This window comes from Ambystoma mexicanum, chromosome 1p, assembly GCF_040938575.1.
Source record: "Ambystoma mexicanum isolate Mex_15411 chromosome 1p, UKY_AmexF1_1, whole genome shotgun sequence".
NCBI classification, from domain to species: domain Eukaryota; kingdom Metazoa; phylum Chordata; class Amphibia; order Caudata; family Ambystomatidae; genus Ambystoma; species Ambystoma mexicanum.
Genome location: NC_090921.1, coordinates 1,268,646,776 through 1,268,661,925, shown reverse-complemented (window position 1 = coordinate 1,268,661,925; position 15,150 = coordinate 1,268,646,776). Strand labels below are relative to the sequence as shown.

Here is a 15,150-nt window from a genome sequence, read left to right as displayed (position 1 = left end):
TCCTATCGGTTCCATGTAATAATGTCCCCGCAAAAATGTCATCCGCCAAAAAAGTCGCCAATAAACGGCCGTTTTTTGCAGGGACATTATCACATTGAACATGCAGGGGACAACCCCCCACAATCCCCAAAACCTTTTTTACCCCAAGGGGAGCAGGGCACACCCTGCGACCCATGCTCTCCTTTGGCCTCATACATATGGTCACCATATATAATGTTGCCACAACCTTTTCCCAGCGAGCTGTATGGCGACCATATATATGGGAATAATATTACCGGATACCGTCCTGGCAACAGTCTTTCTCTGTAGTTCACACTTACCCATACCTCAAGCAAATAACCAGCCCTTCTCCATTGCCCCATCCTTGGCCTTTCTCTATAACCCCATTAACAGGCTTTATCTCTAGTTCACCCTTACCCATACCTCAAGCAAATGACCAGCCCTTCTCCATTGCCCCATCCTTGGCCTTTCTCTATAACGCCATTACCAGGCTTTATCTCTAGTTCACACTTACCCACACCTCAAGCAAATGAACAGCCCTTCTCCATTGCCCCACCTTCGGCCTTTCTCTATAACCCCATTACCAGGCTTTATCTCTAGTTCCCACTTACCCATACCTCATGCAAATGACCAGCCCTTCTCCATTGCCCCATACTTGGCCTTTCTCTATAACCTCATTACCAGGCTTTCTCTCTAGTTCACACTTACCCACACCTCAAGCAAATAACCAGCCCTTCTCCATTGCCCCATCCTTGGCCTTTCTCTATAACCCCATTACCAAGCTTTCTCTCTAGTTCACACTTACCCACACCTCAAGCAAATAACCAGCCCGTCTCCATTGCCCCATCCTTGGCCTTTTTCTATAACCCCATTACCAGGCTTTATCTCTAATCTCACAAGCAGCCCTTTGCCTCTTCATTACTAGCCCTCCGCCCCATACCCTTTCAATCTCCCTAGCCCGTTCCATCTCTTCTTCCATCTCTTCTTTGTAGCCTCTTTTCAGCCTTTGCCTACAGTCTAACTTGAATGCTCACCACAACATCAGGAATTCTGGAGGCCAATCTGCAGCTCTATTCCCTAGTTTAGTATAAGGAAGTGGGAGGATTTGATATGTTAGACCTGTGCACTCGTGACCACTCTAGGATTCAGAATAATGAAACTGGTGTACAAATGAACTGGCAGCGTTCACTCTTATCCCTCCTACTCACCCACCAGGGTTGGAAAGTGGTGAAACAAAAGATTATGGAAGTAGGAAGGTGATTCGCGCTCAAAGTTAAACTGAATAAAAAGGTATGACTATGAATCACAATATTACTAGATATCTTAAATTAAGAGGATCATGTAGTTTATTTCAAATCGCAAACAATCCTGTTCCCTAGTTTGTCTTCAGCCCTTGTTTAAGCCCCTATTCTCAGCCCTTCACAGCCCTTCTCCAAGCATTTCTCCTTACGTCTACCCCCAGCCTTTCTCCTTAGCTTAATACTAAGCAGTCCTACTCCTACCCCTACTGGCAGTCTTTGTTTGTTTCTTTGTTTGTTTGTTTGTTTGTTTGTTTGTTTTATTCATTTATAATGCGCACTAGACCCAAGGGTAAGAGGGCGCAGCAGTACAGATAATGCGAAGCTTACATGGGTTGCAAAAGATACAATTACAATTTACAATATGTTAAAAATATAAACAGGAGAGGAAGTAATACAGTAAATTATATACAGGGTGTTATACAGTCAGTTACATGCAGAGAATTGCCGGTAGTTTGATATTGATGCAGTGTAATCCAGAACAAATTGCAATGTACAGGGTGTATCTATAGTAAGGCAGGAGGATGGCAGGGGGCGCTGGCTGACTGATCTATTGCTTCAGATGGTTGATATAGTTGGCTCTGAATTGAAGGTAGGATTTCTCAGCACGTATAGTGTGGGGTGGTGAGTTCCATACTTGGGCAGCCCGGACGGGGAAGCTGGAACCTCCGGCTTTAGCCAGTTTGAATCTCGGAACGATGAGTGTATTGGCATAGATGATTCTTGAGGGTCTGGATGATCTTCTTTCTATAAATCTATCAGAGAGATATGGAGGAGCCGTATTGTTAAGGGCTTTGTGAGTGAGGGAGGCAACTTTCAATAAGATTTTGTCTTGGGTTGACAGCCAGTTGTTATTTCGCCTTATCTTGGAGATATGGGAACGTTTAGAGATGCCAAGAGCTGGTCTCAGGGCATTGTTTTGTAGAATTTGTATTCTATGTGGGATGTTTTTGTTAGCCCCAATATACAGGGCATTACAACAATCGAGTCTAGATAGGATGAGAACTCTAGCTAGAATCATGCAGTTGTCCGTGGAGATGAAGTGCCTACCAGCTCTGATAAGCTTGCATGTGTAAACTGTGGCTGAGGCCAAGGCATTCACCTGTTTGTTGAAGGAGAGGGTGGCATCCAGGTAGAAGCCAAGAGTCTTCACTTCCTTGGCAACCTTGATGATATTACCGTCAATCTCAAAGGCATGGTATTCCTGGCCTAGTTTTTTGAGGTTGGGGTGTGTACCCAGAATGATGAGCTCTGTTTTGTCATCATTCATGCATGGGCCGTGAGTTGCCATCCATGCCTGGATGATAAGATACACCCTATTTACCAAGGCCAAATACTTGTTATAATCCCCAGAAAGTGGGAGGAGGATCTGGGTATCATCTGCATAGTTAGTGTAGGTGATGCCCAGACGGTCCAGATCATCAAAAAGGGGCTTGGTAAGCACGTTGTATAGTGTTGGAGACACACAGGAGCCTTGGGGAATGCCGCACAGGATGGGGATGGGGTCTGCTGCATCTGAAGGGGAGAACACCCTCATGGTCCTTTCATGAAGGAAAGATTCGACCCATAATATGGCTTCTTTGGAGAAGTGTGCTGCAGAGTTGAGGTGGTTGCAGAGGACTTTGTGATCTACAAGGTCGAAGGTGGCTGAGAGATCCAAAAGTATGGATATCTTGGCCCTAGCCTTTCCTCTGTCCTCCAATACACAGTTATCGCCCTTATAGCTAGCCACGTCTTTGGCTTTTCACCCTAGCCACTATTGTGCGCCCTTCTCACTATCTGAGCTCTACTCTTTCTCCCTATCATCAAATGTAACCTTTCACCCTTTACCCAGCCCCAACCTATCTTCTGCCATTTAATCCAATCTACTCTCATTCTTTCATGAAGATACTTTTAGAGCCAATCTTCTAACCACCCGTCATGAGCTGATTTCCACATTGCCTTGCCCGCCATCCCAGTAGCTCATCATTAGACCCTCTCCCCACATCATGCTCATCATCGGCCCCTCTCCCGAGCCCTTCACTCCAATTTCACCCGCATCGCTCCTGACTGGCCAAATCTTAAGATCATCTTTCTACCCTGAGATCCTCACCCTTTATCACTAGTCTCATTCACACCTTTTTCCCTAGTCCTATCCACAGCTCTTCTCATTCGCTCAATCCTCAGCCTTAGCCCACCCATAACCACCCATCCTTGGTGTGCCTCGGCTCTTTTCCCTAGCCCATCCATACCCACTCCCTCCTTGGTGGGCATCTGCTCTTCTCCCCAACTCACCCATACTCACTCCCTCCTTGGTGTGCATCTGCTCTTCACCCTAGCCCATACATAGCCACTCCCACTCCCTCCTTGATGGGCATCTCCTCTTCTCTCTAGCCCATCCAGATCCACCCACTCCTTGGTGGGCATCTGCTATTCTCCCCAGCCCATCCATGGCCACTCCCTTCTTGTTGGGCACCTGCTCTTCTCCCCAGCCCATCCAGAACCACCCCCTCCTTGATAGGCATCTCCTCTTCTCTCTAGCCCATCCAGAACCACTCCCTCCCTGGTGGGCATCTGCTCTTCTCCCTACCCCATGCATAGCCACTCCCACTCCCTCCTTGATGGGCATCTCCTCTTCTCTCTAGCCCATCCAGAACCACTCCCTCCCTGGTGGGCATCTGCTCTTCTCCCCAGCCCATCCATGGCCACTCCCTCCCTGGTGGGCATCTGCTCTTCTCCCCAGCCCATCCATGGCCACTCCCTCCTTGTTGCGCAACTGCTCTTCTCCCCAGCCCATCCATAGCCACTCCCTCCTTGGTGTGCCCCAGCTCTTCTCCCCAGCCCACCCAGAACCACTCCCTCCTTGGTGCGCATCTGCTCTTCTCCCCAGCCCATTCATAACCACTCCCTCCTTGGTGCGCATCTGCTCTTCTCCCCAGCCCACCCAGAGCCGCTCCCTCCTTGGTGCACATCTGCTCTTCTCCCCAGCCCACCCAGTGCCACTCCCTCCTTGGTGCGCATCTGCTCTTCTCCCCAGCCCACCCAGAGCCACTCCCTCCTTGGTGCGCATCTGCTCTTCTCCCCAGCCCACCCAGAGCCACTCCCTCCTTGGTGCGCATCTGCTCTTCTCCCCAGCCCACCCAGAGCCACTCCCTCCTTGGTGCGCATCTGCTCTTCTCCCCAGCCCACCCAGAGCCACTTCCTCCTTGTTGTCTATGAATGCAGAACGCGTCCAGGGACACAGATAGGAAGGGCTCTGACCTCGGATATTGGACAGGCCACCGAAACGCAGCTGCATCTGGGAATGTCTCCTATCTCAGGCCCCTTAAATGTTCCCTTCCCAAAGGTACCAAGACCCATGGGAGGGCCCTGAGTGTTAGTCAGGAGGAACCCCCCGGCCATGATTAACTGAGCCAGCACTTCCCAGGGTACAGGTGAACAGGCTTGTTGTCATTTTTTTGTTCACATTTCTTTATTTTTTTTAAATTAAATAAACACTACTTACTATGTTCATATGTTTTGTAAAACAACAGTTCACAGTTACAATCTTTGATTGCACAAGGTGTTATGGCTCGTTGTGCTTGGCGTTTCATCTGAGGGCGGTATACTCTCATGAGCTCAGGTCAGGTGTAGGGTCTGGCAGCATGTATGCATCCACCTCACTAACATGGGGGGTTGCCGCCACATGCGATGCTTTAAATCCTGTATATCTGGTTCACGCTCATGGCCCATGTAGCGATTCACTCTAAAGTCATGGGCTGCGCTGCTGGGACAGCCCCTGTGAACTAGACCCTTTCTCAGGCATTTTGCTGTTGAGCGTGTGACATGCCGCCCTCAGAATCTATGAAATTACCAATAAAGGATACAGGTGTAACATAAAAGGATACAGTATCCTGATGAGGACTTTTTCTAACTTCAATGTCGAATCCTCAAGGTGAAACCCTTTCCATTGAATCCACCCACTGTCTGATATGAAAATACAGCCAGAGCAAGCAAGCAATTGAAAGGGTGAAGTAAGAACACAAGCTCCAATCTGTATCATAGAAATAATCAGGTAAGAATTCAATACAATGATTCAGACAAGAGTATCTCACTAATTTATTTCCCACTAACCTGAATAATGTAGTTCTATGGCGTTCCAAGGTCCAAAAATAAATCCAAGGCAGAAGTCACCAATTAGAACACAACGACAAGGAAAAGGGAAGTTAGTAGGATACTTAACCCGAACGGCACGAGGGTTGCACTAGTGCCGGGTTGGTGCACTCTGGAAAGCGTCCTCTAGTTCTGGTCACTAAATTCAACACCACAGGTTTTGTCCGCTTCAGAATGTTCAATGCCAATAATATTGAGAACAGGTTAAATTTCCCCCAAATAAATGATTCTGGAAACTATAGGACAGTGTTCTTCTTTAACCAATACACCCTTGAAAAGCAATATGAAATAATATAATTCCCTACTGGGTTGTTATATGTGACCTGGAGTCACCGCTAGAAAGAAACAAAAACATACGTCCTCAATGATGAGGAACTCACTAGGTTAGAATGCTGATAGAAACGTCTCTTTCCTCCGGCGAGACCATGTTCAGAAACAATGCCGCACTGTGGAATGAGGAAGTATACCTCTGTTAATGTCTTTGTTCAGCCGCTGAAAACTGGAAAGCGGCGAGGAATAACTTGGAAGCGGCGTAACACGGAATACACGTGGGGAGCCGCTATTGCAGGAAACGCCACAGATAGGAACCTGGATGCGGCAGGCTTGAAAACGGCAAAAACACGGCTTACACGTGGAGAACCGCCATTACTGGAAACGCCACAGAGAGCAGCGTGGATGCAGCAGCGGACACGCAATGAATGCCGTGTGTAAACTGGACGTGGAACAAAGTCCAAAAAGATATGACTTGCACAGAAGAGTCACGAAGCTTGAAAGAAGCTGAAACAGAACGCAGGCTCACTGCAAATCGGGCACATAGGGAATCCACGATCAGAAGTACTGATCGCTTAGTAGAAAGCACCTAAATACTTTCAAGGAAAACACGTGATAGAGGCTAAACCAAAAGAATCACGTGACCTAATGCTGGAATCAAAGCCGTTTTGCAGGGAGTCTGTTAAAAAGCCTCCACTTCGTGTAGAACGGTTTAGCTGCCGATCTAACAGCATAAGGATTCCTGATGCCAAAAGAAGGGGAACGGAGCATTACAGGTGAGCGAGGCATGGCAGCGTGATGTGTAGACTGACCCTGGGGTATTAACTGTAAAGTATTGCTCTCAAATGTGCCCCCTATTTGTGGGCTCCTGCCGATCTCCTATCTGATGATGCTGATTTAGGGTGACCAGATAAAAAAAAAACGGAACAGGCTTTAGACATAGAAATAGGACTACAGTAAACACAAACAGGATTCTGATAAAACTGAAGTCCCACTTCTATGTTGCTGGCCTGTTACAGGGGGGTGTTCCAGGCACACTCCTGTCATTGGTGGAGAGCAACCTGGGAGGGCAAGGGGGAGAAAATGGGGGTGTGAAAAGCCTTCATGCGCTGGAAGAGTTGCGCCAGGGCACGATTTCAGGATTTCTGAATCAGCTCTCAGCAAAAACCAGGACTGCAGCCCATCCAATCCCAGTAGGGGGGGTTCATTAATTTAAAAAACTCTCGGGACCACGGGATGGAGGGAGATTTCCCCAGACTGTACTGGGAAAACCGGGACGTCTGATCACCCTATGCTGATTGCATTCGGACAGTATCAACCGAGCGGCCAGGGGGAACTTTGGTGGGTTAGGGGGGCAACAACGGGTAGGTACAGCTTACATGTTTGTTAACTCTTTGACAAAGCAAAAGAAGCACTACTCAAAAGACTCACCTTTGCTTATAAAAAAATATGTTATTATTAGCCTTCAATTTTAATTTGGATGGTATACAATCTGCAACTCATACTAAACAATTCCAAATTCACATTTAATGAAACCACATATAACATGTAAAAAACAATCACAAATATTCCCTTAAACTCGCATACAAATCAAGTTGAAAAAATCATTACGATAAAAAACAATTGATCATTAACCACTTCACTTCCCTACTAAGACGTCCGCTCTGCAGCAATATCTCTTAGTCTGAGAAAAACAGATCCCAGACACGGTTAAATTCTCCTTCTCTGCCTACTGCTAGTTAGAGAAATTGAATATTTTCTTGGTGGCCGATATTGATGTATACTTACTAAATGTCATAATTATCAACAGAGAAAAAGGCGTGCAATCCCCTTTAAGTGCTAAGGGCGTGTATGTTCGTCCTGAATTCCCATAAGGAATCATTGTAGGCTCCGCCCACTCGCACAGTTAAGTGAGAGTAAAAGGGGAACACTACAATTAAGACATGTCCCAACCGCTAAATTCATTCTTGTGTAGATCTTAGCTCCCAGTTCACAACCCTCAGTCTATATCCTCCTTGGCTCCTCACACACCTGGCCACAGCAGACAAAACGTGTGTATCATCACAGGTGTCATAACACACAAGATATAGAGCACTCTCAAGTGTACAGCAACTCAAAGAAGAATTTTATTCTAAAGCCACTACCACTGTCCCTAAGCCGAAGCACACCCTAAACCTATCAGCGGGTGATATCCGTAGGAATGTCCACAAGGCATTCTGGGGCCTGGGGCCTCTATACCTTCAACTCTCTCTTCCTAAATATCTTCCTTCTCGAGCTCTTCGCTCTTCTGCCTCCAACTCCCTCAGGATCCATCGCTTCTCCAAGCAACAAGTTGGTGGTAGATCACTTTCTTTGGCCGGGGCCTCCCTCTGGAACAGCCTCCCAGCCCCCCTGAAACTTGAGGAGAACCATCTACGGTTCCGGAAGCACCTCAAAACCTTTCTCTTCGCTTCTGTTCCTCTCCTCCTCTCCTCTGCTGATTTCCTGGCTGATATTGACATTGTACTGGTGTACCTGGCCACCCCCTGATCCTGTGCTCAGGTCCCCTTCTCCGCCAATCGCACACCTGCACTGCCCTCCTGGCAACCTCCGCACTTGGGACTGTTTCTGTATCCCTACAGTCCCACCACCAGCAGGTGACTCCTGATGCCTGAACTTACTCTTTTACCCTTGACCTTGCCACCTGATGGCCGTACTTTTCTATTGTTATTTATTCTATTATCCCATGTACTGCACTGTCCCCTCCCTCTTCCCCCCCTGCACTTTCTCCCCTCCCCCTTCCCATGCACTTGCACGATCTGAATGACACCTGGTCTAGTAGGATCGCTGTCTGTCGTCCCTCTGTTCCCCCTCCCTTGCCTCGTCGTGCCTTGAAACACTTGTGTATAGGCACTTTATAAATGCCATATCATATCATATCAAGACGGCGAACATCCCAATGCGGCATGTGATACCTTGATACTCACCCTTTGCCTGCCTCCATTCTCTGCAGGCAAGACACACACTGGACTTGTGACCAGGGCGAGGATACAACACGCCCAGTCCTCACGCCTCTGTCTCCTGATAACTTCATAAATGCGTGGTATGTGGACAATACTACCTTTGCCTCTGCTTCAATGCATGGAGAGAATGAAATCATGACATATATGCGGGCTAATTCACGGTGAACGGGAGGGGTTTACCTTGAAGGTTCCACCACCTACCTAGGTTTTAAGTGTCCACATTTATGAGACACGTTCAGTCACGAAAGGCTGACACCGCATTAACTGTCTGCTAGTCACAAAAACCTATGTCTCGTGAGGATAGCTCAGGGGCAACGGTGCTTGCCTTGGAAGCAAGACGACCGGAGCAACACAGGTTCGATCCTTGGGTCCGTGCTTAGAAACCTCTGGGTATTAAGTGCGTTATAAATAACCCATCATATCATATCATTCCTTCGGAAGATATAGCTCACTGGGCTTTATCTTTGTTTTTCCCTAGGAGATCGGAATATGGCCTTATCCTAAGATACAGATTTAAGGGAATAATACCCAAGTTCTACTGATCTGGTCCTGAAGATGACATCAGCTGCCAGAGTCATCGAAACCGGTCAACCTTTTTCCATTTTGTCTATGATATCCATCCACCCAAGGCTGAAAGGATACATATATTGTTAAACAATAAATATATGTTCTCGTTAACAGGGATCTCAACCTTTGTAGATCTTGCACTTGCCCTGCACGCTTGCAGGACCGTTTAAAATACCCACAAGTACCCAGTACATATGAATCAATAACACACTGTAATGTTGGTTAATAAATAACAGGAAATTCCCTCTAGCAATGTTCATCTAATGTGCATATAGAGACAGGGACATTGCTTCTCCTGTCATGGGTTATTTATGTGTGGGCTTTGAGACAAGGCATTTTGATGCCATAATGTGTGCGTATTGCTAAGTAGGGACAGTCTTCTCCCTCTTTTCTTTTAGATAGGCGGCACATCACCGTCTTCCTAGGGATAGCAGCCCCTGATAGGGTCAGGGTGTGCTTCCGCTTAGGAACAGTGCTAGTGGCCATAGAATTAAATTCTTCTTTGAGTTGTTGTACACTTGAGAGTGCTCCATACACGTCCGTGTGTGTTATGAGAAGATGGGATGTAACAGAGGAATGATTTTGGTGGCCCAATAAAGTTTCCAATCTAGTCCCTGTCTGTTGTGTTTCCTATCATCACAGGTGACCAACACATTGGTAGACAAGGTGTGGGTATGAAAGGCCCCCTGCTATTATTTCGGTAGGCTTTTGCTATGCCCCAGACCAGCACATTGCTAGACAAGTTGAAAGTAGGAAAGTCCCCTGCCATTATTTCATTAGGCTTTTGCTATGCACCAGACCAGAATATTGGTAGACAAGGTGTGGGTAGGAAAGTCCCCCTGCCATTATTTCATTAGGCTTTTGCAATGCACCAGACCAGCACATTGGTAGAGAAGGTATGGATAGGAAAGGCCCCCTGCTATTATTTCAGTAGGATTTTGTAGGAAAGTCCCCCTGCCATTATTTCATTAGGCTTTTGCAATGCACCAGACCAGCACATTGGTAGAGAAGGTATGGATAGGAAAGGCCCCCTGCTATTATTTTGGTAGGCTTTTGCTATGCACCAGACCAGCGCATGGCTAGACAAGTTGTAAGTAGGAAAGTCCCTCTGCCATTATTTCAGTAGGCTTTTGCTATGCACCAGACCAGCATATTGGTAGACTAGACGTGGGTAGGAAAGTCCACCTGCTATTATTTCAGTAGGATTTTGCTATGCACCAGACCAGCGCATTAGTGGACAAAATATGAGTAGGAAAGTCCCCCTGCCATTATTTCAGTAGGCTTTTGCGATGCACCAGATGGGTGTATTGGTAGACAAGGTGTGGGTAGGAAAGTCCCCCTGCCATTATTTCATTAGGCTTTTGCAATGCACCAGACCAGCACATTGGTAGAGAAGGTATGGATAGGAAAGGCCCCCTGCTATTATTTCGGTAGGCTTTTGCTATGCACCAGACCAGCGCATGGCTAGACAAGTTGTAAGTAGGAAAGTCCCTCTGCCATTATTTCAGTAGGATTTTGCTATGCACCAGACCAGCATATTGGTAGACTAGACGTGGGTAGGAAAGTCCACCTGCTATTATTTCAGTAGGATTTTGCTATGCACCAGACCAGCGCATTAGTGGACAAAATATGAGTAGGAAAGTCCCCCCCTGCCATTATTTCAGTAGGCTTTTGCGATGCACCAGATGGGTGTATTGGTGGACAAGGTGTGGATAGGAAAGTCCCTCTGCTATTATTTCAGTAGCTGTTTGCTATGCACCAGACCAGCTCATTGGTGGAAAAAACATGAGCGCATTGGTAGAGAAGGTGTATTTCGGTCGGTTTTTGCAATGCACCAGCCACCATCTTGCAGTGGCTTTACAGCACCAGGCTTGTCTGGAGAGCATCTCAGTGGTAATGGAATTATATTTGCATTCAGATTATGGGTGCTACAGTCACCCACACATGGTCATCAAAATCCTTAAAATGATCATGAACTGAGCAAGTTTGTATATTGGAGGATTTAAAATTAGCTGGATTCCCCAGGAGGATCCCCAGGAAGATCACCACTAACAGGGACTAGATCCACTGGAGCAAGTCAAGCTCTGGGAGTCGAGTATTATTTTGACAGCCCGATGAGCTGCCAATATCTCACAGTCTCAGTGGCTAGACATGCATACATTATCATACAGTGGATTATCGTGAAGATACAAGTAATGGCAGACTCTAAAGGTATCTGCCATATACAACACTCCGATATTTTGAAGGAAAGGGTAGCCTTTGGACCAGGTGTCTGGGGGGCATTATAGATCCATGGCAGCAAGATCAGAGATGGAAGTGTAATATAAATTAGGGGTACACCGTACCATTGCTTTGCTTGCTTTTTCCAGAGCATACCTTTAGTTCAAAGGCTCAAAAGAGGCGTCCTGAACACGGTTCTTTCTCCGTAGCCAAATATAGAATCTGCTCGGCTGAGATATTCAAGCACTGCCAATTTCCTCAAGTCACAGCCAGGCATAGACACACACACACAGTGCCTGTGGCTCTGCAGCCTGAGCACCGTAACGACTTCTAAACACAGTCTTTAATCAGCAGAAGAGCCTCATATGCACGACGCCACATTTTCAACTGAAAGACCTTGCAAAGCACCAAATCTATTATAGTTAAAGTAACATAAAGCACCCTTTCAAAGATGTGTTTATAGCCATGATGTCTACTGGCGTGACATGCAAAAAATAAGTTTCCTTTATTTCACTAATCAAGTATTCTCAACATCACGAATAACAACGAGCTGGGGGTTTGTGACACAGAATCTCTATATCTGTCTGAGTTTGTCAGGCACATTCTTTTATTGCTGGTCTCAAATCACCAAAAGTACAGTGGGGTTAAATAGATTTTTCAGATTTGTATTATCTTGCATTCTTGTACATATAGTTTACCATTCAGGATGGGAAAATTAAATCCACAATGATATGGTTTTGGCTTAGCGTGTTACTACAAGGGTGTACATGTTGTCGTGTGGCTTTACTATGCAATTTGTGTGTATTGTAGGAAAACTCTTTAAAACAGAATTATTGTAGGCCTTGAAATCCAAAACGTAAATATGTGTGCCAAGCAAAGTTTGGAGGTATATGGTCAAATTTGCAGAGTGGTTAAAATCCCTGCTTCACTGTTTAGCAAAACGGTGTGATCCTGGTCAATTACTTAATCGCTTTCTGGCTTAACTGCAAAATTTGGAGTCCTTATTTCAAATACTGTGAATTTAACCACACTATATGAGTAAAGCCACCCTCGCAATAGGACAGAATTAATGAGTAGGAAGAAAATAGTGTACACTCATGCTCCTCTGTTAGTGGGCCCCAAGCTGCCACCTAGAATTGCATTATTGGTGCACTGCCCCTCCCTCAGTCCTATAGAGCTAGATTTGTCAGCCAAATGTATGTATTCTCAGCAGCCAGTCAGTCCGCTACACTAGAATCGTTGGTAAATTAACTGCAACAGAGCCAACATAAATTTTCTCCCCTGTTGCTGCCAGTCAATTTTTAGTTTTGGCTATTAAGTGGTGCGTGTACGCCAGAAGTATTGCACTGTAGTAAAGCTAGGAATGACAGGGCATGTGAGGAGGGACACACAATTTGAGGGTGTGGTTCAGTTATTTATCAATCCATTGACTGCCCATGGCCATTTAGATCTCTGTAGTCATTGCCACCCTCTACAGGCTCCTGCCTCCCCGAAGAAGACATCCTCCTAGGATGTTTTTAAGCTAGCTCTATCAAGCAGTAACATCAAACTTTGGCCTGTCAGTGTTATCTCTAAATAGTATGCTGAGAATTAAGACTTAGGGCCTGATTCACAGAATGTTTTCCTATGGGATTGCACCATTATAAAACACTTCAATGAACCAGGCCCTTCATGGCTTCATTGCAGATGCAAAAGTGATTAATCAAAATATCTTAAATGGACCTTCAACCACTTCTATTTGTTACTTGCACTGAGATCCTGTCTAAACAAACATCGACATAGTCAACAGTTTTCGCTTGTTTATAGATATCAGACAGGCATATTCCAGACACTCATATGCCTAGATAACCACCCCATGTTCCAGCTGTTGCATCTTATGGTCAGGTAGTACCATTACAGCATGGCAAATGCCGATCCCATGCCTACACAACAGCCAAATATGTTGTCTTTGCCAATGTTTGGATTCAATTGAAGTGAATGCAGACATATAGTTGCTGGCAAGTACAAACTGCATTGAGTTTAATGTACTGGTATGGGCTTGCTCAAAGTGCTGACATTCTGATTGGATAATTTAGTGTTACTTACAGTATCTTTAAGTATCCATTAGTCATGTAAAACATTAAACTGTCACCTGTCATAGAGGGATTCACTTGCTGTAATATTCATGTAGGAGCATTATATTACTACCTACTGGCATTGTACAGAGCACTTAGTATTTGTCATTGACAGTGCACACTAATGGTTCAGGGTACGTAACTGCTTGACACTTAATAGGTAATGTGTTTTTGAAACTTGAGGTGCAGGGGAGAAAAAATGGTCTTGGCACAAAACCAGAATTGCTGAAAGAAGAGGAAGTAAGAGGATCCAGATTGGGAGCCCTCCCGTCCCCTGCACACTGTATAATATTGTCAACAAAGACATTCAATAAATTACGTACAATTTTGCATATGCAGTATGATCAATAATAATCAAAAGAAATCTCAATATGAAGAAGGTAGAGAAATTTAATTTTGACAAGAACAATGTACAATAGTCATTATTGACTGTCGGTCAATAGGCATCAAAAATGCAAAACATAGCAAAGGAAAGTATCCATAGATTAGACTGTGCTTGGCTGACGCGTTTCGAGGTGAAATCCTCTTCTTCTTGAGCCTATTAGCACTCTGACACAAATGAACTGTTCAACAGAAAGTGGAGAAAAGAAAAGGGTTTTTTTTAAAAAAAAAGGAGAAATGGATATTTTCCATAATTCTGTATAACGAGCATCACATAACACATGTTAGAAGAGAAATAAAACCAGTGCCGCTAATTAAAAAGCAATGCTTTAAAGAATTGGTCAAGTGATAATTCTCTACTGAAATATACTTTCAATGCATAGTTCCTAAATCACATATTTCTACTAGCCACTGTTATGGAGAAGGAGGACCCGGTGAGCACCAACTCAATAGAACACTAATTAGGTGGAAAATCCTGTTGAACTAAGGGTGATGAGGAATAGACTTTCTAGAACTCGTTTGACCAAAGTAGTGAAAATAGAGACTTACTCATGCAAATGTCCCAACGGGCATTCAAATGCAGGGAAGTATGAGTGACCGCAGATTTATGGGACGTCAATATGTGGAGCTTCTATATTTTCATTTCAGTGAAAAGCAGCATGCGCTCCCTAGTGAAAATGTGATATAAATGTGCATTACATTTTCGTAGAAACTAAATGTTTAGATAAAGCACAAAACATGAGTGTTTACATTCATTACCTGGTGTGGACTGAAGGAGACTAGTCAAGGGTAATAGCATAAAACATGCTTGTTGCTTCAACATTGGTCGCAGGAAGCGTTAGTAGCTAAATATAGAATGGAGCGTTGTTCCATACAGTGGCCCGTGTGGGTTATCTGTGGACAAGTGGAGACATAACGTCATTGGCGAATTCGCTCAAAAAGTGATTCTGGATGCTCCGTGAGAACGGAAAAATTACCTGTCTCCAAGCGGCGTTCGTCGTTTCCAAAACAGGTTACGCTCAGGGAAGCGTAGTGGTTACCATAGAAATTCAAGTCAGCTAATCACGTGATGCGCTAATGAGCACGTAAGACTAAGGGAGTGATGAAGGTAAAAAGCGGACTAAACAAAACTGGATGTTCAAGTCTGAGGTCCATCTTGTGACGGGC

At 45.2% G+C, this 15,150-nt stretch overlaps 3 long non-coding RNA genes across 3 annotated transcripts in view; 1 reads left to right on the top strand and 2 right to left on the bottom strand.

Moving 5' to 3' along the window:
* LOC138452805 (uncharacterized) overlaps window positions 1-15,150 on the bottom strand; it is a 111,468-nt gene that overhangs the window by 59,173 nt on the left and 37,145 nt on the right. The gene's annotated exons all lie outside the window — the stretch shown is intronic.
* Window positions 1-15,150, top strand: part of LOC138452803 (uncharacterized) — a 44,279-nt gene that overhangs the window by 7,351 nt on the left and 21,778 nt on the right. The window lies entirely within an intron of this gene.
* Window positions 13,975-14,577, bottom strand: LOC138452809 (uncharacterized). The gene is made up of 2 exons (XR_011260318.1): window positions 14,533-14,577; window positions 13,975-14,165 (listed from the first exon to the last, which is right to left on the bottom strand). It is a non-coding gene; the product is annotated as an uncharacterized lncRNA (long non-coding RNA).